This window comes from Phlebotomus papatasi, chromosome 1 (assembly GCF_024763615.1).
Source record: "Phlebotomus papatasi isolate M1 chromosome 1, Ppap_2.1, whole genome shotgun sequence".
In the NCBI taxonomy this organism is placed as follows: Eukaryota; Metazoa; Arthropoda; class Insecta; order Diptera; family Psychodidae; genus Phlebotomus; species Phlebotomus papatasi.
Genome location: NC_077222.1, coordinates 96,554,147 through 96,580,618, shown reverse-complemented (window position 1 = coordinate 96,580,618; position 26,472 = coordinate 96,554,147). Strand labels below are relative to the sequence as shown.

Here is a 26,472-nt window from a genome sequence, read left to right as displayed (position 1 = left end):
TTAAATAGATACAATTACGTAATTTGAACATTCTAAGAGGAAGAGAATAAATGTATAATACTTCCGATGGAAGGTGTTCTACAAATGCACTGGACTTCCCATTGCGGTTTTACTAAATCAAATCCACAATTAGATTATACAATTTGAAGGAGAGATGTTGAATTTTAAATTTGGGAGAAATGGACGAGACAATGGATTGGTAAATCGTTATGATGTAGATGGCAGACCCACATGGAAGCTTGATATGAACTTGTCCTCGATTGTCTGGGAGATACACAACCCACCTTATCTGCCTCTGTCACTTTGTCACGGTACATTGTGCCACTTTGGTTAAAGTTTGTGAAGCAAACTAAATAGAATTCAAAGGTATATACGTATAATAGTAAACTTTGACTTTGAATAAGCAATATCTTATTGTCTTCTCCATTCAACAATATACCTACGTTATGTTTCCTGGACATTTTCAATCAATAAATTCATTGTTTTCACATTTATATGTAGTCGAAATAGTGAGTGGATGAGATAGTGACTACCCTTTGTTTGCTTTTGTAGTTAAAACTTCATTAAGAGCTTTTTCCACTTCTGTTACTTTAATTAAAATATGTGATTCGATATTCACTTCTTGATAAATCTAAATTGATTCTATACTGAAAAAACATGAAAATGAAAATTAAATTGGTTTTGATAGCCATAAGATCACTTTTAGAATTCAAACATACACTGATTGGTTAGATAGACAGTGCACAATGTGTGGATTTTTAGTTCTGATATGACCATAAAATTTCTTTTGAAAATGGGTATCGTGGGTATTCAATATATCGATTGACACGTCTTTTTCTGTAAATATTAGCCTAACAATATTTCGTTCAACCACCTGTATGGGAAAATTAAATTAAAGGTGTCTCCTTAATGAACATAATATCATTTCTACCCTAATAGCCATGTCAGGAGTAAAGAACGCTTCCTTTTTTCGTAATATTTATAGGGGAAGGCTTTCAGGCTTTGTACACAATCTGGCTTCAAACACTTCTTATTTTTTACCATATTTCTTCAATGGGGCACTCAATGGGTCAAATGGTAGAGCACTCGCTCTATAATGCAAGTGTCCCGGGTTCGAATCCCCTTTAGGTCACCAGGAATTTTTCTGGCGTTAAAGGTGTTTGAATTGCATCCAGTGAGCTTTCACTGCACTTGATTCCACGGGGCATGGGACTGACAACCTCATCCCGTACAAGAAAAAATAATAATGCATTGTTTAGAAATCCCTTTGCGGGAAGGCCTTGTTCCTTCATGCAATGTCGTGCCAGCATTATTATTATTATTATTATTATATTATTTCTTTAATGATTCTAGAAATATATTAACCCGGCTAACACATTAAGTACTTATTAAGTACCTAATAAGTCCTTAACTCAATAACTTAATTTTAAGGAGTTGTAGAACATTCAACTACTTAAAAAATATATGAAAATGAGACAAATGTCTGCGCTTTGTCGCGAGTAGTGAAACTAATATAACATGACTCAGCCTTAAGACTAAGTACTTAATTAAGGTCTTTGTCAGTGTCCTTAATTAAGTAGTTTGTACTAAGGACATGAAAAGTATTTTCAATAAGTACTTATTTAAGGACTTTCAAATAAGCACTTTTTAAGTATTTACTCTAATGCATATAAAAGATGTATTTTTATTCTTCATATTTTTTTATTTCTCAATTAAAAGTTAAAATCACATTTTGCCTAATTGTTAAGATGAATCCGTTGTTACCGCAGCTCTATTGTGTTTTCCAGCACAACACTTTTCTCCCTGGTTGCTACTGTTGCCGGATGGAACTGTAGTTTTCAAATTTTTTTTAAGACGTGTTTCAAATGCATCTGGAACAAAAAACCAATAGGACAATCAAATAAAAAAATTATAATATTCAAAACTTTTTAAAAAGTAGACTCCCGCTCGAAACGTGAGTTTATGAGATTTCATGAAGATATGCACTCCCGACTCCCGGATTATACGTTAGTGGGACTGGAGAGAGGATTCATCGAAATTTTTAAAATTTTGTGTAATTTACACTCCCAGATTACGCGCTGAAGGGAAAATTTAACAAAAATGGGACATTTATTGGAAATTTAAGTGGAAGTTTAAGTTAATAGATCTTGGGATACTTGTGGGCAAATAAACATTCCCGGATTATAAGGTCTAGAGACTACGGGGAATGCCTTGAGTTACACTTACCAATTCAAAATTCAAAGAAGTATATTATGTTATATTTAACTTAATTCACTGAACTTTACTATTTATAAATTAATCACTACATCACTAGAAGAAAGACAACTTTGTAAAATATTTAATAAGATTTTGTGGTTATGTTTTCCTGAAATGTCAATTTGTTTCATATCTTTCTAACCAATTGGTTAACATGTGTCCATCACATTCTCTATTCCAGTTTCCACTTTTTACCACCAGATGTCACTACTTTCGCTCGAAAAATTCCTTAATTAAGTACTTAATAATTACTTATTAAGAACTTAATTTATGAACTCGGGCTAAGTTATTATTTAAGAGCATCTGCAATGCCTTTAATTATAGCATTGCGCCAGTAACAGCTTACCTTGTGTTAGCCGGGAAGTGTCCGAAGCCAGAGTATGTGCGAAGCCTGAAAGCCTCCCTATACTATTTTCACCTTTTTTATAACAGGAATCTATCTAATGATATGATTTTTCCGTATTTTCATTTTTAATAACTTCTTCTTCACAGAGAACTACAATCGGCTACTGGTGAGTGGATGAACGAATATTCCAGAGGACAACCACGTCGAGATTCCGCTTCAGAATTGATTAAGAAAAGTATTAGAAGATCCTGGACAATATCAAGTATGTGCCATACAAAGCTGAAAAAAAGTTGCAATCCAGATGACATGCTTTAAGGATATTTCAATCTAACTTGTAGGTCCACAGAACGAATATTTGCCTCATATCCGAAACGGTGCTGAATATAGAAATTACTCCAGTTTACCACCTAGTCAGGAGATCAGCAATTATCCATCTCTAATGCAGCATCAGATATCAGCTCAAATGCAGTTCAGCGGTGATAAAGCTCAGGACTATATCGATGATGTCAATTACCAGGATGTACCGCAACAGCGGAGAATACTGAGACAATCAACGTTGCCAAATCCCGATGTTAATAATTATTTCGGGAACAACAATCTGTTGCCACCGGGTTCACCGAAGCAACAACTCAGCCCACAGTACAGTCCCTACAATACGGACAATGAGAATATGATGGATCTGTCGGATCAGGAAGTTCCACCAACAGCTCCACCGCGATTTACAATCAGACGCCAATCGACACTCCCGTGCCGGCCAAATGAGCATCATGCCTCAGTTAAGTACTCTTCAACGAGTCCTAGTCGAAGTTTCAGTCGGTCCCCCGAAAAATCCGACTCGGACCAACCCCGTTGCCCACCTTTTCGACGACAATCAACCTTCCCTTCCAATTCTTCCGAGCAACTCTATCCATCTCACCAGCAACGCCCTAAACTCCTACCGACCTCACCCAGTCGCTTGGTATTCTCCAAATCCCCCGATGGGACGGCTGAGACCACAGAACAGGCTGTGCGGTACCAAATGCTAAGACAATCGACTCTCCCAAATCCCGATCAGCACCTCAAACTTCTGCCAACATCTCCGCCAAAGAAACAACTATCGCCACAATATATGAAACGATCTCCAGAATTTGCACGTCAAAATACCCTTCCTAATCCCGAAACCATGACATCACTATCAATTCATCAGCATGGCGCAAAATTTTTGCCTATTTCACCGCGCCAGAAGCAGAACTTCCTATTTCCTCAGCCACAAAATCCACGACCCTTCCTGTCGCAACAAAACTTCCCTACAATGGCAGAAGATCAAGGCTCTACCCAATCCATTGCCCATCGCGATCAATCGAAGATGATCAAGGTGCGCAGTCACAGCAACGAGGAGTACAGCATTACCCGATCGTATGCACCATCTGAAGGCAGAAGACTCCTTCCTGAGATACCCACTCGCAGATCGCCCAGGTAAGGCACTGCACAGAACCAAAAACAGAAAAAAAAGAGAAGACAAAGCACCGGCACTTTGGAATACAGCGGTGGTAGACTAGTTAAATTAACATAATCGCATGTGTCAGGGTATCACCCAACAACTCTCTTTTCAGGCTAGTACGTCAAGAGCACGTCAAGGAGGATCTCATTCGAAGCAATTCCGAACAGAGATCCCCCATCAAACGTACTTTTGCAGAGGCCAAGCAGAATCTCATGGAGTCATTCGATGAAACAACATCAGGTCCCTATGGTGAAACTCCACCACGGTACTCAGACTACCCTGAACACAGACAGATGTACTTGGAGACGGACGAAACCTACCTCGATGACTACGAGGGTGATACCGGCCGATACCAAGAAGAACCAAAGCCTTCCGATGAGAAGGCAAAGACAACCCGAAGCAGTGGACATCCAGTTAGGTCAACAGAGAGTTTCCTCAATGACTCGTCACCAGAGTACTTTCATCCAGATGACTACATTAGAACGGTGAAAAAGGAAAGAACACGTCGTAGACGTTCGCGTGAATTGATTGAACCTGAATTGATGATGTCATCAAACGATGAGGAACCGGTAAGACCCAAACCAGAGACAATGCGGTCAATTAGCGAGGATTCTGGAACACGTCCCGTTAAACCTGTTACCAGAAGGTCTCTTTCACATCCTGAAAGGGGAGATAGCCAAGTGGGTTTTCCACATTAGATTTTCTTTTATCAGTGTTTTCTGTGTTTGAAGTTATCGCATGTGGTATGCTCTCCTCAAGTGTATTTTTGCTAACACAGTGTCTTTCTCTTTTTCTTTTCTTCCACCCCACGTGGAATAGACCTTTAAGCGGTCCGACACAGTGAAAGTTCCTAGCCCAAAGCCTCTGGCTGACATGCTGGAGAAGCAGAAGAAAGAGAAACTCTCTAAGCTGCCGTCACCGCGTCGTAAGAATTACAAATCCCTCGATTTGCCAGATTCAGCACTATCATCAGGTGAGTGATGCAGTCATAAATGTTAATAGCAACACTCAGAGAAAATCCTTTTAACTCTTCATACTGCAACAGGGAATTCTCATAAAATTTTTACCACCCTTTTTAATGTCATGGGAAGTCACAGAGATCTCACCAAGTTGTTAGGATTAACGTGTTCAAAAGCCACTAATTAACTTTACTTGGTCTTTTTTTTTGGCTTTGTTGTCTCATTTAAAATTCACAAAGTGAAAATAAATGTAGCAGCTATTTCCAGATTCCTGCAAATATTTTTCCAACCAATAGAAAAAGAAAAACAGAACCAGTTTCATTTAACCATTAATGGAGTCCTCTTAGTACATCTTTCCATCTTAAAATATTTAGCATTCCAAACATTATTGGATTTTTTTCTGTAGAATTGTTTTAGGAGAGGAATATAGATAGTAGAGATGTTGTGAAAATTTGGGACAGGGGTAGATTGAGACACTGCATATTTTTGCTAAATAAATAAAGTAAATAAGATTAAATCCTCGTTGCATTCAACATAAAATGTTAATAATCATAGATTTTCCACCGCAATTAGCTTACTTAGAATTTTATTGCTCGAACTCTGCGGAAAGATCCATATAGAGAGGGTGGGGCAGGTTTAGACAGCTGCAATTGCTAAGAGTTTATGAAAAATATTCAAGTTATCTAAGTCCAACTAGTTTCTCTACTATCCCAAATATTTATATTTTCGATAGTAATGTAATCCTGAATCTACCTCACCCTTTTCTACACGTAGGGATATTTTAGACACTCAAAAGAGGTTAAAGAACCAGAAACTGAATGATAAAGATCAGGAAATTTAGAAAAAAAAATCATTAACATTTTAATTATTTATTTGGCCAAATCCCTTGAATAAAACCCTCCAGGGTGGTTGACTTTTAACCTTGAATACATCAAGATGACGATTTAACCGGTGAAAGATGTCGATCGATTAATGTTTTGCGGGACTGACATTAAAACATATCCGAAAATCATTGAAATCGCTAGGGTCAATTTTTGAGCAAAGTCAGAAACTCATATTTCTGGAGAAGATAAAAGGGATAGGGGGTAATTTGGTAAGTAAGTTCGCGGGAGCAAGGGGTAACTCATATTGAGAAACCCTTGACAATTGCCCGAGAAACGCTTCGCGAAACACGAGAAACTCACTCTTTGTATCGCGAACCCCGAAAAACCCAAAAATTCCATCGAGATACCCAAGAAACCCAAAAATTGCATCGCGAAATCCGAGAAACGTAAAAATTGCATCGCGAAATCTGAGAAACATTTGTATCGCGAAACCCGAGAAACCCACGTTTTGCATCGCGAACCCCGAGAAATCCAAAAATTGCATCGCGAAATCCGAGAAAGATATTCTTTCCATCGCGAAACCTGAGAAACGAGAAACCCAATTTCTGCATCGCGAAACCCGAGAAACCCAAAAATTGCATCGCGAAACCCAAGAAACTCAAAAATTGTATCGCGAAATCCGAGAAACCCAATAATTCCATCGCGAAATCGTAGAAACCTAAAAATTGCATCACGAAATCTGAGAAACATTTGGATCTCGAAACCCACGTTTTGCATCGCGAATCCCGAATAATCCAAAAATTGCATCGTGAAACCCGAGAAACTTAAAAATTGCATCGCTAAATCCGAGAAACCCAATAATTGCATCGCAAAACCCGAGAAATCCACTCTTTGCATCGCGATATCCGAGAAACTTATTATTTGTATTGTGAAACCCGAGAAACCCACGTTTTGCATCCCGAACCCCGAGAAACCCAAAAATTGCATCGCGAAATCCGAGAAACACAATTTCTGCATCGCAAAACCCGAGCGAGAAACTCAAAAATTGCATCGCGAAACCAGAAACCCTTGTCAGAAAAAATGGGAATGAGTTACCCCTTGTTCGGTAAAGAATGTTGACTTGTGTGTGTGGGGGGGGGGTCACCGATGACCGGAAATCGATATCTCTTATCGTTTGAAGGCCAAGATGGTGGGAAATTGAAAAAATATTGGATTGTGAAAAGTGCTCTCTCGTGGAGTTCGAGCAATTAAAAGAAAAGGGGAAATCTAAAAGGGAAAAGTAGTACTGATATGGTGCAATCTCTATTCCTCGTGATTAAATTGTTAAGTTTCTATTTATGAATTGTAAAATACATGTGACTGATATGTGACCATTTCAATATTGTAACATTATTTAATATTCCACTCTAAAACTGTGTTCTTTGGGATTTGGATGTATTAGACGTTCCCTAGGTCGCCTTTTCGTTCATATAGAGAAAACCGTTAGGGGAAGTACTCTCCCTTCGAACGTTCATGCCTTCGAATAATATGAATTTACTTTTAGTTTTCCTTAGAGACTTACATTTCTAGTTATCTTATCATCATAATTATCAAAATTGATAATTATGTGACAATCATGCTTAAATCTCTTGAGAAAAGTAGAAGAAATTCACATTATTCGAAGGCATGAACGTTCGAGGGGAGAGTACTTTCCCCTACTGCATTTCTAACAACGGTTTTCAAGGTCAAAGGATTAAAAGGTTCCAGAAAGCGTATTTCTTAATCGAATGGTATCATGTTTGGGCTGGTTGGAAAGGTCTTGGAATTGCTGATAAGACTAAACCAGTTCCAATTGGTTCTGAACCCCTTATTAATTTTTATCCGAAGATAAACTATATTATTCCTATGTTATTCAAGACGATCTTTTGAATGATTTATGAATCGGTCCAAATCAGTTGAGAACCGGTAAACGGTAAATTATGCGAAAGTACTTTTGAAGCATAGTATCTAAGACACGTGTTCGAGCATTTTGTTGTTGACACCTTATTTTTTTAACGTCATAAGAAAAGCGTTAATTTTCGAAACTGAATAGATTCATTCCTTAGTACATATTTTGTAAAAATAATAAATTTCACTTTTTAGAATATTGAGAATATTAAATAATTCAAAACTTTTATTAGTGTGTTAACCCATTCCTTACCATGGTATTATACATCATACGCAAATTGAGTGATTTTAAATGATTTATTCCTGGGCAAATTTTATCCGAATTGCTGTCAGGAATGGATTTTTTAGTAACTTTAGTTCATCAATTACTTGGGAAAAATACTCCGACAGAGATGCAAATACATTTTGTTATTGTTTTCTTACTTCACGAAAAGTCATGAAAAGTTGTTGCTCAAAATGGGGGACGGAAAATACGACATCCCGTAGAATTTGTTAAAATTGGCCTCTTTCCTCTTTCCCGATTTGAATTCTAGTTGCCAATTTCTTTTCTTAGATAGTTACTCTGTCTAAATCTAAAGCAATAGAGTTTGTAATGAATTAATACACAGAATTTAAATTCAGTGACCATTAAGACGTGATGATGATTTAAAACACGGACTATGACCTATGTTTGGATTTATTCAATTGTAATTTGATACGACACGTTTCGGAGATGTTTGCCTCCTTCTTCAGGTCTACAAATTTGGTATAGGAACAATTTAAAAACATTAAATAGCAAGGATTTTTCATATTACATTTATATTAACATTTACATGGAGATAATTGTTATAAATCGGGTCACAAGGGATCCAAAATTACGACGTGAGTTTGATAGGGGCTTCCCGCGCCCCCATAATAGGTAATTTTTTTTCTTTTCAAAAAATCATCTATTAATCCGTAGGAAACTAATCCCAAAATATGAACATTCTATCTCAAGTATTTCTGATACATTGACTGAATGGATTAATTATAAGTCTTCTTAGGGAATAAAATGTTATGCCTTGACTTAATCACAATAAGTTTTATATTTCATTTTTCTTTTCCTCACTTATATTAATCAACCAAAATATTTTATATTACATAACTCAAAAATAATTTTCTAAAGAATTAATTATTGACTTTGGCTAGGCTTTTACAATACTGAGAATATAAAATCAATCATTTTCTCTGAGTGAGTGCTACATTTAACAAAAGCACTTTTATCGACTTTACTCTTCTTTTTGCATGACTTCCGTATCAATATCCAGCTCCCAAGGCAATTCCGCTGCAAAAACGAGATTCTCGGAGCTTGGAAGCCGTAATGAAGACAGCAGCAATGAGTGAGAGGCTGCGAAATGCTCTCGATGATAACAAATCTCAGTCATTGGATGAGGGCATTTTTAATGAGTCGGACGAGAGGAAGGCTAGTATCTGTGATGAGCAGGACACGAAGCGAAAAATACCAGGAGAGGTAAATATTTAACACAGAGTGTAGTTTTTTTTTTATGCCTTTAATTATCAGCATCCGCTGATATGTTGGATTATGAGTCCTGTGCGAAAGTGAATGTGGCGTAAATGGAAGGGAGCTTTGTATGCTGTGAGCTTTTATGTTAGTGAAACGCAACAATGAAGAAATGCCGGATTCTAGGCGTTTTAATTGCACAGTACATGAACATGAGTTATGTTCATTGGGGGGCTTTCATTACTGGCAACAGGGAGTGCATAAAGTCGCCTCTACGTGGTCATGCTGAGCATTCTGGAAGCGCCTTTGTGCCCACCCCATGCTGAGGCTTGACTTGGGGCTTGGGGGTTTGATTGCATGGCGGGAAAAGTGAAAGAAAGTGTTCTGATGTGACGTCAGGCACGGGAACGAATGCCACCCGGTGTCTTAAGAAAATCTTCTCATTGTACCTCATTAGACATCCTCAGACATAGGGGCCCCTACCCTTTTGCCTCTATTATGCCAATTATGCCATAAATCTGAGAAAATTGCCAATTGAAATGCTATTTTTGGGACATCAATTGAGTCCCTCAGCTGTCCAAATACGGGATTTCCAGATGCCAAAAGACAATCAGCAATGTTTTTTTTTTATTCCACAAATCAAGTCAATAACATACTCCTCTCTCTCTCACCATAGCACAAGACCACGCTGGGCGAAGCTGAAATTCAGAGTGCTGTAGAGGCGGCAGCCGTGATTTTCAAGAAGGTCGTTCTCCAAAGACGCAACGCCAAGAAGGCAGCCGAAGAGGGAGGTAAGACTATATCGTTTCATTTAAAAAACTTTTTGCTGCGGTGATGGAGATGAAAAAATATCTCACACCATCCAGTTTCTAATTAACCGGTGATGGCTATCGACTATCCAAGAAAACTTTATGCAACTATACTAAAGTTTCTTCAGCTCAAACATAAAATTCAATCTTGGCAACTTCCCTCAAGACTGATCCCCTGCAAATTCTCACAAAGTGGATATACCCAGTGAAGTTTTCTTGGATACCATGTGCTTCTTTTTGTGATTGTTGCTGGAACATTGTTGAGGTTTGACAGTTTTTTTTTCCTGTTTTGTTTGTTAGCTAACAGTAAATTGAGAAATTATTCTCCAGCAACTTTGCTAAAACTTTTACTAACTATTCAGTATCTTATAGTATCATGACATGACAAAATCTTCATTATAAGGGCATGTTGGTTCTTTTTTACTCTCTTGAAGCTTGATATTTTTTGAGGGGTGTATTTAAGAAGTTTTCCCATAACAATAAATCACATCTGCCACATTAAGTGGATTTTCTTTTGGCTGAAAAACCACACAATTATTCACTCAATGGCACTAGAGACTTTAGAAAATTTACTAAAGAAGTAAGATAAATTACTGTCTTGTAGAATATGTACATGACATTATTCAAATACAATTTTAATGCAAAGAAACAAAGATAAAATTTGAATGAAAAACACATTTCTTTGAAAAATTTTCATTTTAAGGTATTTTGAAAAAGATTTATACCTATTTAATTAATGGTAATATAGGACTTCAATATTGCAAAATATGAGAGAAACGGGCAGAATGTTACAGTTTTTCTTAGGAACACTGAGAGAAATCCGAAAAAGTTAAAATAGCATTCTGGAAATGTTAATTTTACCCTGCAATATTATCCGAAATCGGTGTAAATATTACCCTTTTTAGGTGTAATGAGGGTTAAAGTTATCCTTTTTCATGTTAATTTTACCCTTAAAAAAAGTGTAAAATTAACATTAAAAATGTTGATATATTTTTACACCTAAAAAATGTTAAAGTTACGAGGAAAAAAAGTTAATCGAACCCTCTTTTTTTCTCAGTGTTAAAATAATTTAACACTAATAATCTGATCAGATAATAATCTGATTTAAACATGTTTTTCACTAATTAAATGCAAAGAAAAATTTTATTTCTTGGTTAATTCTGCCACTGTCTCTATTAACGATTAAACTAAACGCTTGTTGCCCATACGGTCTTCAGATCTAAGACTTAGCCATATAGCTTAACGGCTCTAATTTCTTAGCAATCACGATTTTTTGGGAAAACCTACGTTTGGATTATTAAGAACACTTAAAAAGCAATAAAATTGGTTGCTATACGATTTTAAAACCTCTGGGAACTAAGCTAATCGTCGTTTGGGTCACAAAGATAATCCCTAGACTTAATTTTATTTATTTCTACGTTGACCCATTACTTTTAAAATCGTTTTCTTGGTTTATTTTGAAAACAGTACTAGCCCAATTTCGAATGTCTCGAGATAAAAGTTGAACCTTAGAGAGTGTATTTTCCAACCGACTTGATCAACATTAAATTTACTGAAAAGGTCTTAGATTTACAAACACACAAAATGTATTTTACAAACTCAATTTCTTTTAGTTAATCTGTGCAAATGAGAAATTTGTTTTGGAAAATTTTTGATTTACAATGTTTATAATCATTTGAGATTTCTCTAGCCGCTGAGATGGAGTTTTCCACCGTTGTGCTCCGGAGTAGTATCAACGCAAAATAGTCAGTAAAAGTAAAGTATCGGTTATTCCAAGTTCAGTTTACTTTATTTCTAATAATTTTGAGATTGCTTTCAGTCGAACATATGAGACAGTTGAAATACGTAGTAAAATCGTGTACAACCAAAATGTTAACTAACGTTTTTAATTGTCATATTTATAATTAAAATTGCTTTCGAGAACTTATGAATTTCAACAATAGAATTAATATTTACATTATTAAATTTTATTATTAAATTATTTAAAATTTAAATTTTGTTAAAGTCTCATTTTTAAACCTATTTCCAATTAATTGTGCATTTGCAAAAATCCTGGGTGTTTTAAACGTTACTATTAAATCCGTTACTGGGCTACTTCTAAGCCGCTACGATGTCATTATCCTCTGGGTCTTTGCCACTGCACCTAATTAGTTAGAGAGCCAAGAGAGCGGGTCCGGTCTAGAACGTCAGAGAATAAGGACGTGTGGTCTTTTTGGGTATCTCGGGGAACTCTGGCTAGGTGTTAGAAGCTATGGCGGTTAGTTGCCTTAAGAGAGCCTATTCTCTCTCAATCATTCTGACTTAAGAAACCGACCAGTAAGGTAAAGTGTCCTCGAGTCGACCGGTTTCTCGACTCGACCGGGTGGTCAATATTTGAATGTTTGATGGTGAATTTCTACAAAATTGTCACTGAATTGTATTTATTTATGGTATAATTGACCTATTAATGTTAGATCATACGCCAAATATTAGTGCAAATATAAAAAAAATTGAATAAATAACTCTACCGGTCGAATTGAGGAACCGGTCGACTTGAGGGCACTTTACCTTAGTTTACATATTTATGTAATTAAACACTTAATAAATTAATGCTTGTATAAACAGTTTTTAACTGTATGTCTTCTACAAAATCTTGAAGACATTCACAGCTTTGAAAGCTTTACGTGGTCATCATAGATAATGCGATGAGGAAAACTATTTAAAAGAATTCTCAATCGGATTAAAGGATTAATTGTTTACAGACAATTGAACATTTAGTTCCATTAAATATTTAAGTTTTCCCGCGTTCTCTGATTAACTAAAGCTTAAAAGCACTTACAGCATTCAAAGATTAAGCCTCTGATTTTTGTTCGAGGATGTTTAATGTTCGTATTACTTCTCGTATTCTTATACATTTTAATAAAAAATTATCATATTTTTAATATTAATAGAAAATTTATTACGGCATTAACAAAACTATTTATTAGAAATAATAAATAAAATTTCAAATTTCTCATATTTAAATATGAAATTTTTTTAAATGCGAAAACAAGACACCTCTCGGCTATGTATGGGTTCTTCGCCAATTGTTGTAGAAGACAATATCTCTTTATATGGCTGTTGTCGCTGATACATTTCACGTAAACAATTTAGATACGACTAAAGCAATGCATATTGTATATCACCAAATTGAATGGAGAAGTTTTCGATGAAAAAATGACATTTTTATTTTTTTCCATTAATTAATTGAAAGAGTAAAAGCTTTATCGAAAAAATGTATAGTCGGAGTGTAAGCTGTCACACAAATTTTGATACACAATTTATCAATACATTTGTAGGGGAAGCTGGGCAAAATGTGACTAGGTAAGATTTCCACAAATTTGATAGAGGAAAGTAGGGCTACTATGAGCCTTGAGATTATATTAATATATGACTTTTCTAATATTTTTAGAAAAACCTACTCTGAAAAAAGTTCTGTTTAGCGGACAAATAAATCTTGTTGAAATTTTGTTAAAAAGATATTCAATTTGAAAAGACTTTTATTCACAGTTTACAGGGAATAACATCCTTTTGACAAACTTTTAACAAGATCCAGTTGGCCGCCAATTTGACTAAATTTTCCTTATTCTTTGTGGAAGAACACACTTTTAACAAACTTTTCCTATTCATTTAAGGAAACCCTTTTTCCAGACTAGGCTTTAACGTGATGTAATTTAACTCTACAAAAAAGGTGTAAAATTAAATTTAATTATAGAAAAGCGCAGCTTCATTTTAAAGACTACTACATCTACAGTGAGTAATTTTCGTAAAAATGTAGTATCATGACATAAATCTCTGAAGAAGATCAAAGAATTAGGAACGATCTTGTCGAAAATATCAAAATTTGACGAAATTTCTTAGTGACAGATAACAACGGATTAAGAACTATTCTCGCTTCTTTCAATTTTTATTCACTACACCATTTCATGAATACGATGTCCTCTTCTTTAGGTCTTCAATATGTTTTCAACAATTTTGTTTACACTTTAAAAAATAAAGCTTTTCTCTAGACCGTACATAGACGGAAAATTTCTTTAATGCATAAAGGTCATAAGATAAGTTTCCTATATCAAAGATTAAAGATTCCCTTTTTTGCTGCTCGAACTCAAACAGTTAGCAAATCGGCTTTCTGTTCATCAACCGAACTGAAAGTTAAATCGTGAGAGATATCGCCTCCGAAAATACCTATCCCGTAGAAAGTTTTTCCAGAGGAAGTTTTTTTTCTTCCTTCCTCTACAACTCATTCCCTTAGAACATGTTTTTTGTTTTTTGTTTTATTTGATTTAAAAAGCGTCTAGGCTCTAGGCTGAAAGTCTGTATTTTTCATAAACTTGATTCGTAACATTATCACTTGATGAGCATTTTTTATACTTTTACAAACATTTGTTCATAGATTTTTGTTTGTCTGCCAAAAATTTATAAACAAATAACAAAATTTTAAGGACTTATTTGTGTATTTACGAACATTGTTTGTGAAAAAGTACAAATTATTATGAACTTGTTTATAACCACAAACATTTACAAACAATCTTACAAAATATTTTTTCCGTCTGTTTAAAAATGTATCCCACAAATTCGTAGTTTATTTTAAGAAGACTTTTCTCTTTAAAAAATCTTTTATAGAAGAGGACCACTTGGAATTAAAAATTGTACAAGGTATTCGTGGTGAAAAACTCGGTCACCAGTTCGCCTTTTCCGCCCCTTTCCAAACCGGCGAAGAGACTTTTCTTCCTAAAAGCACATTTACCAATAAAAATATATTTTTTTTATAGGAAAAGAAATGTCCGATAACAATATGAGAACTGGATATTTTACTTATGAGACCAGTAATTATGCGAATCAAAATTCAACAAATTTTCGTATGTCTCGATATTTTCCACAGCATTTTTTAAAATTTCCACATTAGTAACCCAAGAAGCATTTTTTTTAGTACAGTCTTATAAAATTCACAAAGTAAAGCATTATAACCAGAACCAAAAATCTTTTTATTTGCTTATAACGCTCTTGGTTCCTTCACTGAAAATACTATATCAGAAGAATTTCGGTTCGACAGAATGTAGCAGGAAATACTATAAGTATAACAGGAAATACTATAAGTAAAGTGGCGCACTCTTAAGGATCTTAAGAGTTTCTATAGGAATTTCAACAGAAAATTCTAACTTTAAGTCTTTTAAAAGTGCATTAAAAGACTTGCCTAATACTTGGTTCTATAAGGCAGGTATTTTGCTTCTTGGAAAGTTTCAGAAAATGACTTGGGAAACTCATTTCTTATTGAAATAAAGGAAAATTATATTCGGTAAAGTTAAAGTGAACTTGTAAAAAAATTTAAACAAAAAAAAACGTTTTGCCACATTTTACCCCACCTTCCCCTATTATGTATTTGTTATGCAGTCTGCAAAAAATAATTGCTTTTTAAACGAAAAGCTTCGGGTAAAGAACTTCCGAAAAAGTCTTAAAACAAAGAAAACAAGAATGTATTCCACAGATTCCACAATTTAATCAGCATCAATAAACCCAGACATTTTATAATTATCGGCTTTGAATGATGGATAATTAACATCGGTTAATTTGGTAATTTCTCTCAGAATGGAGTGTTAAAGATGAAAATGCAACATGTCATTACAGTGATTACAGTTTTATGGGTGCAATATTCATAAAGTTACCAAATTATAAATAATTTTCTGCAAATGTAGCTACTTCATATGCATTCAGTACTAGATGACGCCACAAACTTTTTCCATTTGATCCCACATGAAAACGATACAGTATGATGTGGGACATAATATTATTACGTTAACTTTGCAATACCGAAAGACTGACTGCGTGGGAGCTTATTTAAATGTATCCTCAAGTGAGTGCAGCAAATGAAACACAACAAAGTAAATATATTATTTATATGGTAATGAGGTAAAATGACGAATTAATCGCATTTGCTGGCTTGTATTATGTAGTCTCCGAAAATATTCTCCACAATCCTTGGGTGTATAGGGGGACAAGACATTTAGGGCGTTAATGGTATTACAAATTAATGCCAGCGTAATTATTTTTCGCAATAAAAACTTCTTTTATTTCAGCATCAAAAACAGTTAAAATTTCTTCAAGCATTTTGATTTAATTTATTTTGTCCTCGAAAAAGCACAAATTTTCACTTTCTCTCTTGTATCTTCCAAAAACCCAAATGTGAGCTTTCTGTTTAACTTTTGTCCTATTAAACCGCCATATCCCTCTCGTGGTTACACCGAGGAACAATATTTTCAAAGTATAGTTTTTAATTACTGCAATATTTTGCTTTCATTACCCCATGATGATGCATATATATGATTGTGCTGTAACTAAAAGCACATCAGAGCTTTTATTTTCATTAAAGCAAAGACCTGTGAAACTTTTAGTGTGTGCACTGATTAGAGGTTTTGCTGGATATCTCTCTCTCTCCTCATTAGTAGAAAGTTTTTGGTACTAATTAATATTTAACCAGGGGGCTCTTCAATCACAATACACAAAGGCCCTCTTATATGAACAAGCATTTCAATTATTGAGCTTTCGTTTAATACGGTTTGCCAGAGTTTATATTCGCTTCACTCACCGGTTTCATCCAGCTGAAATTTCTAATAAGACTTATTCATCTCAATAAGTAATCCTCCATTATTGTTTGTAGAATTAAATTCTAAAGTTCATTTCAAAATATTTGAACATTTTGGAGATGAATTGAAACTCCTCCAAAAGAATATTTAATTCTGGGAAATTCTGAGTTAAAACGTAGTCAATCCTCTTGTTATACTTAATTAGGATGTGAAATCGAATACTTTTAAACTTTTGAAATATAGCTTTATGAATCCTACATGAGCATTGTTAAAATATGAGGCTTTTATTATGTATAATTAAAATAACTTAATCAAATACGTGTCTTCTTTATACTTTGAAAATTTATTTTGTTCATTTGCGAACTTGGGCTATCCTTTTACATCACTCTTTTCTTACATTTGAATTTTATAGGAATGATACGGAGAAGTAAGGCACCTTTGAATTGGGGCAACTTCGCAATTGGTTTGTTGAGCTAAATTCTAACATAATAAGGTTCAGTCTCATTTTAAAAATAGGAGAAAAAGCCCAATTCCAAAGCTTCCCCACTAAGAATGATAAAAAAATAGAGATGACAATAAAATTCAATTCAATTCAAAAATTCAATTTAATTTGAAGTTGAACGTAAAGCGGTCTTCCAACTAGAAGATTAGCTCAGTTTCGAAAAATTTAGAATTTATAAAACGCAAAAAAAAATATTGCAGTAAAGCTATATCCATAAACCTTGTGTCCGAAACCCATATAACACGAGTTATAAATGGTATTTAGACTAGAGACGTAGCGCAGTACCTAAAGTCTCTTGAATTTCTGAATTATTTCTGATATTGCAGCAATTTTTAAAATCGTATTAGTCATTAACCCTTAATATACAATATTCAATAACATACTATTTAAGAATTTTCCGAAAAACATTTTTTTTTTAATTAGAGCAGTTGAGTCGTATCCTTTACATTCATAAGTCTTAGGTCTGATAAGGACGGTTTAGCCCAGTTTTTGAACGTCTGGGTTTCAAGATCCTAAAGAACAAAAAATTCAAAGGCTTTTCAAAACCTAAAAGATTATTTGCCCTAGTCAAAATTTTGGAAAAAGAAACTTATCCAAGAAATTATTAGAGAAGTTAAGCCATATTAGCTAAACTTCAGGTCTGAAGCGCGTTTGAAGGCTTAGAATCAAATCTAGAATCTAGTAAAATTACAAAGAGTTAAGACTTACAAAAAAAAAATTAAAAATAAATAAAGTAGGTGAGATTGTTGAGAATCTCACCAAATAACAATAGATGAGAAATTTTATTCAAAGGAAATAAGTTAAAATTATAAGAATATAATCTAACCCCGATTAACATGCAATTTTGGTAGATCTGATAAAATATTTAGTAAAAAAATATCTTAAAATATAACAATATGCAATGATTTAAAGTATTTTAAAAAAAATATTGTTTAAAAACTATTTAAAATGTGAATAAAATAAATTTAAAATTATTAAATTTCCAAGACTTTAAATTATTTTAACCCTTCAAGGACGAGAGGGTCAAAAATTGGGGGTGTAAAAAAATTATTTTTCCGACTTTTTTAAGCAAAACACAACTTTAGATGGCCGTAGGAAAAGTTGTGGTTTTGGGTCACCGGTCGCCCAATCGTCCTTAAAGGGTTAAAATAAGGAAGGGCAGACTTCTTCAGGCCCCTAATCAGGCATTTATAGCCTTCCAAATTTTGATATTAACGTTCAGATTGATAAAAATTTGGTAAAGATATTTTACAGCCAAGTCTCACAATTTTTAGGAGAATTTACGATAAGAAATAGCTTTTCGGTAATAATTCATGTTTCAGTTTTTTTTAAACACTTGTTTTCAAATAAATTTTAAATAAGTACGATACATACAAGAAGAAGTAATTCAGGAGAACTACAAAGCACAGAGATAATAATACTTATTTCGTAATTTTTCGAATTTACATGAATTTTTTTGAATTGGCAACTTTAATAGGTCACTGAAAATGCATACATAACAAAGAGGATTGCTCCTTAATAGCATAATTAGAGAATGGGTCCTAATATATGTGGGAATGAATTTGGAATTTGGAATGATTTCACTGGGAACGTAGTACCCGATCAGTAGAACAAATAATATTATAAAGTTCTGTTCAAGAGAGGAGACGTACTGAAGTTACATAGTACTGAATTAAACTATTTATTAAATTAAAAGAAGAGTTTTCCCTCGATATCCCCCTTTCCCAAATCCTACATATATAAGATTTTTAGTTTTTGCTAAATTAAAATGTTACGGTAGATGAGGATAACTCATGGTAAGCCTTTCTGTAAGTCTAGCATATAAAGATGATTTTCACAGATCTGATCTATAATATTCAATCAACGAAGACCTTCTTAAAGGGCTATAGGATTAAAGAAAAGCTTGCGAATTATATTTATATTAAAAAAAAATCAAAATCACTTAAGAATTGAAGACTAAAGTTATTTCAATTTAATATTTTCCATTAATTTGTATAAAATATATTCAATAATATTTTATTAATTTTTAATTTTATTTTATTTTTTATAAACGGGTTTGTAAATATGGAAATCGAATGCTATCCTATAAGGAAATAAGAAATTATCTCAATTTTCTCACAAGCAAATTTTTTCTACATGGTTTAGGGGAATCAATTTCTTGACCTTTCCAATTTTGGGAGTCTTATGATAGGGTCGAAGGAACACCTCTTCAACAGGGAACCCTTATTAAAAATTTTGCTAAAATGTTAGAATTTATTCAATGTGTCTAATAAAATATAAGGGAAAGTACTCTTCCTCCGAATCTGCTTACATTCGAATAAAGTGAATTTATTTTATATTTCCTAAGAGACTTATGGGGTCTACACTACACACTAGACAAAATTTATGTCCATATTGAAGCAAATTCCTTACGTAGAAAAAACTCTTCAATATGGACATACATTTAGCTAGTGCACTGAGAAAAAAAACGGGGGTGCGATTAACTTTTTTTCCTCATAACTTTAACATTTTTTAGGTATAAAAATATATCAACATTTTTAAATGTTAATTTTACACCTTTTTAAGGGTAAAATTAACATGAAAAGGGGTAACTTTAACCCCTAATACACCTAAAAGCATGATATTTACACCGATTTCGGATTAATACTGAAGGGTAAAATAAATATTTTCATAATGTTATTTTGAGTTTTTCGGATTTCTCTCAGTGTGTGTAGGGGCCATTACACCTAATCATTACATAATTATCAATAATTGATAATAAGCTAACTAATAATTTAATAAAAATGTATAAGTCTCTTAGGAAAAATAAAAGAAAATTCACATTATTCGAAGGCAGAAACGTTAGAAGGGAACGTAGTATCCCCTAAGTAATAAGACATTTTTTCTGTAGTAAACCTTTTGATATAAAGAGAGTTAGATTCCATAAAGATTAGGGTGTCAATAAGTCTGGCACGAGTTCTAAAATTGTCAATAAGTGTTCCTTTCACTGTATCTGTTCTCAGGGAAATTTATCCCATTGCCATTTCCACTAAATTCATTTTACTGATCTTTGAAGTTCTAATTTAAATTTGATCATATACTTTTGTTTTTATTTAAACTTACATGCTATTACAACCCTGTGTTAGTCGAAAATGTGAAATATGCTACGCAAATTTTAAATTTTATTTAGGCAATAAAAATAACATTGGATTATTTACTAATTTGCTTTGAGAAAGCAAATACATCTCAGCCATTGAACCCATTTTCATTTAAGTGGATATATGGTACTTAAACAACGGAACAATTAACACACCGATGTCAGATAAAACGACGTAATTTCAAACACATTCATTGAGCAGTTGGAAAACACAATAATTGATATCAACTTTTAATGAATGTGATTGTTACCTTTATTGTCTTTTTGACTTTATGACCAAGTTTCTATAGACGTGTTTCGGATTGTTAACTCTCCCTTTCGAAAAGGAAACAGCAATTAAAAAAAAAAAAAACATAAAGTACCCTCTTGAATGCATTTTACTCTTTTGGTGCTTATTTAGATTTCACGCAAATGACCCAGAAATCTTCTTCAAGTTGCAAATGAAGGGGAAAAATTACATGTAAAATTTTAAATAGAAAAAATACCGGAGGTACATGAGCAGCAAAATAAAAGTGTAATATTCAGGGCACTTGTACCGGAGCAATTTGTTAGGTCTAAACTGTACAAGACGCAAGAAGTTTAGGAATTTACCTGAGTTGCAAAAATCAAGATACGAATAATAATCAATTATGGTACCTCCCCAAGTATTTTCTGAGGAAACTAACGATTTAACTCCTCGTCGGAATCAGTCAAGCATTGCTAGGTGATTAATGCCAGAATCGTTAGTATATTACTTGGAGATTTCAAAAGAGCCATGGACTGCATTGGTGCACAAAGTGAAATCTTCTGACATGGTGAAAAAGAACAATTGATTGAGTGGCTTTTTAGGTATCAACTTGCCATTTTGGTCAATTGAGACCTGGCGCGCACTTCAACACCTTAAATTAAGGCACTAGCACTGTAATTCAATTATCGCTACATTTATTATGTTGAAAATGGTTGTATTACATGAGTTTATAATGGATTTGTGTCAATTGTTCAAAGAAAGTCTAACATTTTTCTTTTTTCAAAACTCTCTTCTTCAGTTTTGTTTATATTATAGCAGAACCTTTTGTATTTATTTTCCGCTCGAATGTCTCTTTAATTCGTTGAGGTCTGCCCCAGAGAATGTTCAATGACCAATAAATTACAGTGATAATTGATAATTACAACAATTCGGCCAATTTCTCGTAATTAAGATTGAGGCTGTCTCTCTTGTATTTCTCCATTTATTTTACCATTTGGTGTATGTGTTCAAAAACAATAAAACAAACTCATATAATTCATTTTGAGTCTGGGTTTTATTCGTAAGTACAGCAAAATGAGGGTATCTTATGGGGAGACTCATATGGAAAATGATTAGAAGACTAGCCAGAGTGTTTAATGGAGAGGAACTGGGCTACCGAAATACCCAATAAAATGACCTGTCCACTTGGCCCGTTAATTACACTTGGTGTGACGCAAAAGTAATTTTGTGTGTCATCTGAATTATGGAAAGATCAGCGATTCCAGGTCATTTGACATGGTCTCATATAGCGGGATGCATTTAATTCTACAAGACACGGAAGGAAAAATTTATTGATTTGACTAAATGACACGCTCAGACCGAAATGGCTATTTTAATAAAGAAATGCTATACGATAGACCGTTTTTGCTCACAGCAACTTAAATATTAGTCATTAGTTTAGAAAATGAGTTAAATAGGGTACACTGGTAAAAATAAAAGGGTCAAATTGACCCTTTTTCAAAGGATGGATCATATTTGACTCTTTGAAAGGGTCACCAGGAACCCTTCGAAAGGGTCACGGTTTTGACATCTATTTAATTCCGGAATAAACGAATAAAAAACAATCAAAAAGTGATCTTTGGTGTTCGCTCAGATGAGAGAAATATGATATCAGTAATAAGTTTACAATAAAACATGATTATTCGTGATAAATGTGCATACTAAATTTCAAGAGATACAAAAGTGAACCTTTCAAAGGGTCAAATACGATCCATCCTTTTGAAAAGGGTCAATTTGACCCTTTTATTTTTACCAGTGTAAGATGGGGTAATCCGGAACCGGAACTTTAGAATTTTTAAATTTCTCATTGTTAAAGGTGGTCAAAAAGAAAAGGAAAACCATGATGAAGTACAAGGCTTTACATATTTTTTCCTTTTATCATCTTAAAACTGTTAGAAATTACCAAAGATCCAAATTAGACATGATTCCAAATTACCCCATCTTACCCTAGTAGAGCGCTGTCTCTGTGTACAAAAACAAGAGCTGTCTCTTGAAAAAAGAACTAGAATCGAAGTTCGAATATCTTTTCATGAATGTCTAAAATATAGGTATTGAGAAGGCCTAGTTACCTTATAGGATGCACTTATTGTTTTTATTATTTGTAATTTAAATTAAGAGAAAGTATTCCTTTTTTTTAAAGAAATCTTGCGGTAGTGAAAAGAATTTTCGAATTAACGTAAACTTTACGAATTTTATACCTTTTCTGAATTACGATCTGAGTTACTATCGACTAAATATAATAATTATAACCCTAACCAAGTAACATACATGCCACCAAGAAAGGGATTTTTTTAAAATTTCGTTTCTGAAGTGGGTACCAATGCTAAGACGGAGACGCATGGAAAAAGAAGTTCTTCAAATAAGTATAAGAATAAGACGAGTTTCTTTTAAACTCAAACTACTATAATTATTTTATACTCTAATTGCGTAAGTCGAATAAATTTTAATTGCAATTGATGTGAGAACTAGCTTCTACACAACGATTAAACCCCCCGTTAGTATTTGAATTTACATCATAGTTGTCTATCAGAGCGGCGTCGATTTTTCCTAAGAACGTTTCTAGTTTTACTCTGTGAATTACCTTTTCAGGAGAGGATCGTAAATAGGATTAGTATTGAGAGTTAGTTCATGTTGGGTCATCGTAGGGAATAGATCGTTAGGAGGAAGCTGAGGGTTCTGGAAAAACCTCTAGCGGCCAAGGCGATCATCCACGCGATTCTCTTAACATATTTCCTGATGGATCTAGCATCCACATGTAATTAAATACTGAATTCTGTAAAATATTTTCATTTCAAAACGCATTTTGATTGGTTTGGCGTTAACCAAGTAAATAATGCAATAGAATTTACATAATACTTTATGTGATTGAATACTGTATATGTGGATGGGTGATCAGTGACGTCTTTGCCATCCTGCTGTTCACATCTTGCCTTTAAGTCTAGGACATAAGGATGGTCGAATTAATTAAAACCCTTTATTATTTAGAACCACAATTAAAGAAAAGCTTTGACTGTCTTCAGGCTAGAGGTTTAGCCTAGCTCCCGAAGGTCTTAAAATCCTAGAGAGCATCTAATTACTTTGATTTTCAGAATCTAATACATTCTTTAGCTTTGACAGTCCACTCCTAAGTCAAAATTTTACAAAAAATCTTGACTGATAAAAAATTAGAGAAGTTAAGCCATATGGCTAAGCTTTAGGTCTGAAGCTCATATTACGTGTAGTCGGAAGCCAAACTCTCCTTAGGGCCTAAATAGACTCAGGCTGATCCTCGAGAATATTTTAGCCTGAAGAATTCGGCAATAATGGATTAGGTAAACGATATTTATGTAAAGGACTTCTAATCGATGTTCATAAGCCCCCAGTATATGACAGTTTGGGATAAATATTTACTGTCAAATTTTACAGGCTAAATATTCTCGAGGATCAGCCTGAGTCTATTTAGGCCCTTGGAAGGCAAAGTCACCCGCATCGACATTATTAATGTTACATGCGTATAATTCTTAAATTTCATTCTTCCATTAATTAATTTCTAAAAACTTGTAGTGGGGGGATGATAGAAGTTTCATGTACTATTCGATGTTTTCTTTATGTTCTTTAGTAAATTGGACCCTAGGAAAGGTGGGTTATAGGGCTGTAAAATTATATATTGGCAAAGGTCAAATTCTTTAAGGAACATACCTTTAAGGAAAAGATCAAGTTATACGAGGTTTCCGTCATCTAAAGATCCAAAGCTTTCTTATAAGATAAAATATCTCGCTAACATTTGATTAAGGCATAGGGGAGACTGGGGCACATGTAATCATTTTCGATACATGCGAATTTGAGGTGATTTTCCAAGGACACCGTGATTTTTTGGAAAATATTTCTTAGCTCATGTTTTACCCTTGGGTATAGGCAATTCGTCGAGGGTAATGCGGATGCTGGAAAACAATTGAGTTTTCCATAAAAATAAAATTTGTGTCCCTGTGCATTTTTCTCTTTTCACAAAATACCTGGGGTAGAAGTAACCACTTTCTGGGGAGGAAGTAAACACCTTTTTTCCCACCCTTGAAATTAACTTTGCACCACTTTCGATTATTTTAATTACTTAAGAGATATATAAAGACTGTATATTTTTCAAAAAATCGCGACACTTTTTACAAAGAATAATTAAAATAGCAAAAAAACTAAAAGCATGCATATCAAAGACATTTTTCAATGGATTTTCCCCATATTTTGACATCATGTGACTTTTTATTGAACACAGCGCCACCAATTATTTTTCGTAATCTATGAGTTATAGATATTTCGCATGAAGGTCAATTTCCCGCTCTTTTACCTACTCATTTTGTGAAATTGAAATTGCCTGATTATATCTACCCCAAATGCTGTTTTCTGACCAATTATTAATTCTTTTGAAATAATGTGAATCTCAATTTCTCTAGTAAATGCATTAATATAATCCTAAAAGATGTAGGAAAGAACTGGTATTGCTACATTTCGATTATTTTACATAATTTTTAATTTCCAGGTGGAAATCCAAATGATCAAAATAATCGAAATATCAACATTTTCAGGAAAATGATTTTTATTTTTAAAGTATATTAGGATTTTATTGACCAATTTATCTGTGGACATACATCCCCATGGTATCTATGAATGCTTATGGGTTTTATCCTCTGGAGTCTTAAAATTAATGAAAAAAATCACAGTGTTTACAACTACCCCAGATTACTACTGCCCCAGTTCCCCCTAGTAATTATTTAGCCATCAAAATCAATTAATAAATTGTTTTTTTATTGTTTCTTTATTTTAAAAGCTTAGTAAAATACCGATCAAATACTTTGATTCTGCGATTCTAAAATACCGGAATATTAAAAAAAAATGATAAATTTATTAGAGTGACACTAAATTACTATCATTGATAACTTTTCGAGTTCTCAAGCTTTATAAGACCAAAAATTAGGCCAAACAAGGATTTCATGAAAACTTCTCACTATATTTTTAACCAAATATCCTTCATTTGAAGAGATTAATAGTAAGGGAAAAGCTCCACGGATCGAAATGTTAAGAGACATGCGCCATATGTAGTTGAAAATATAAGCCCCAAAAGACTTTTTGGTATTTTTGTTTTTGATAATTAGTCTATTAATTTCCATTTAACTATATATGTGCATGTCATTTTTAAATATTTACAATAAAGTAATAAAAATAGATGTTACTGTAAACTTGAACTCTGTACCTCGGATCGTCACTAATTTAATCAGGTGTCCCACAGAAAATTGGTTTTATAGATTAAATCTCAGATAATGAAGTGCAGTATTATGAGAGTGAAATGGTAAAAAGGACCTAATAATTTTTAAAAATTCATTCATTCATAAACGATACGGTAATAACCTGACGATCCGAGGAACATTGTCGATCGCTGGTGCTCTTTCCTTATTTTTCGGGTCAAATAATAAACACTCAATAATATTCTGAAAATACCAAAAGGCCCAAACAAAATTAATATTATACAGGAAAAATATTTTTAGCTTTACGATCATTAATTTTCAAAGGATGTACTCTCAATAATATTTTGTTAAATCAATAAAACTTTAGAAATATTTTCATGAGTTTAACCAAGTACATTTGTTATTTTAACAAATGTTTTTCTATATTGTGTTGGAAAATTTGCAGCTGGAGGCCCTATTTGAATGAATTTGGTGGTGTGTCGACGACATTGGTCGTGAGGGCAGTGTGTTGTCTGGGTGCTGGGCAAAATGCTATCAGCATGCAATGTTTTTGGATAATGTTGTGACTAGAAAGCGAAACATATGTTTGGAGGAGGGGCTCTATGAAATGAAATAGGTAATGGATGTGTAAATACTACATGTGCATATGGAAATTGTCTATTACTAACCCATGAAGG

At 33.7% G+C, this 26,472-nt stretch overlaps 1 pseudogene; it reads left to right on the top strand.

Moving 5' to 3' along the window:
• LOC129809915 (uncharacterized) overlaps nt 1-26,472 on the top strand; it is a 193,690-nt pseudogene that overhangs the window by 101,030 nt on the left and 66,188 nt on the right.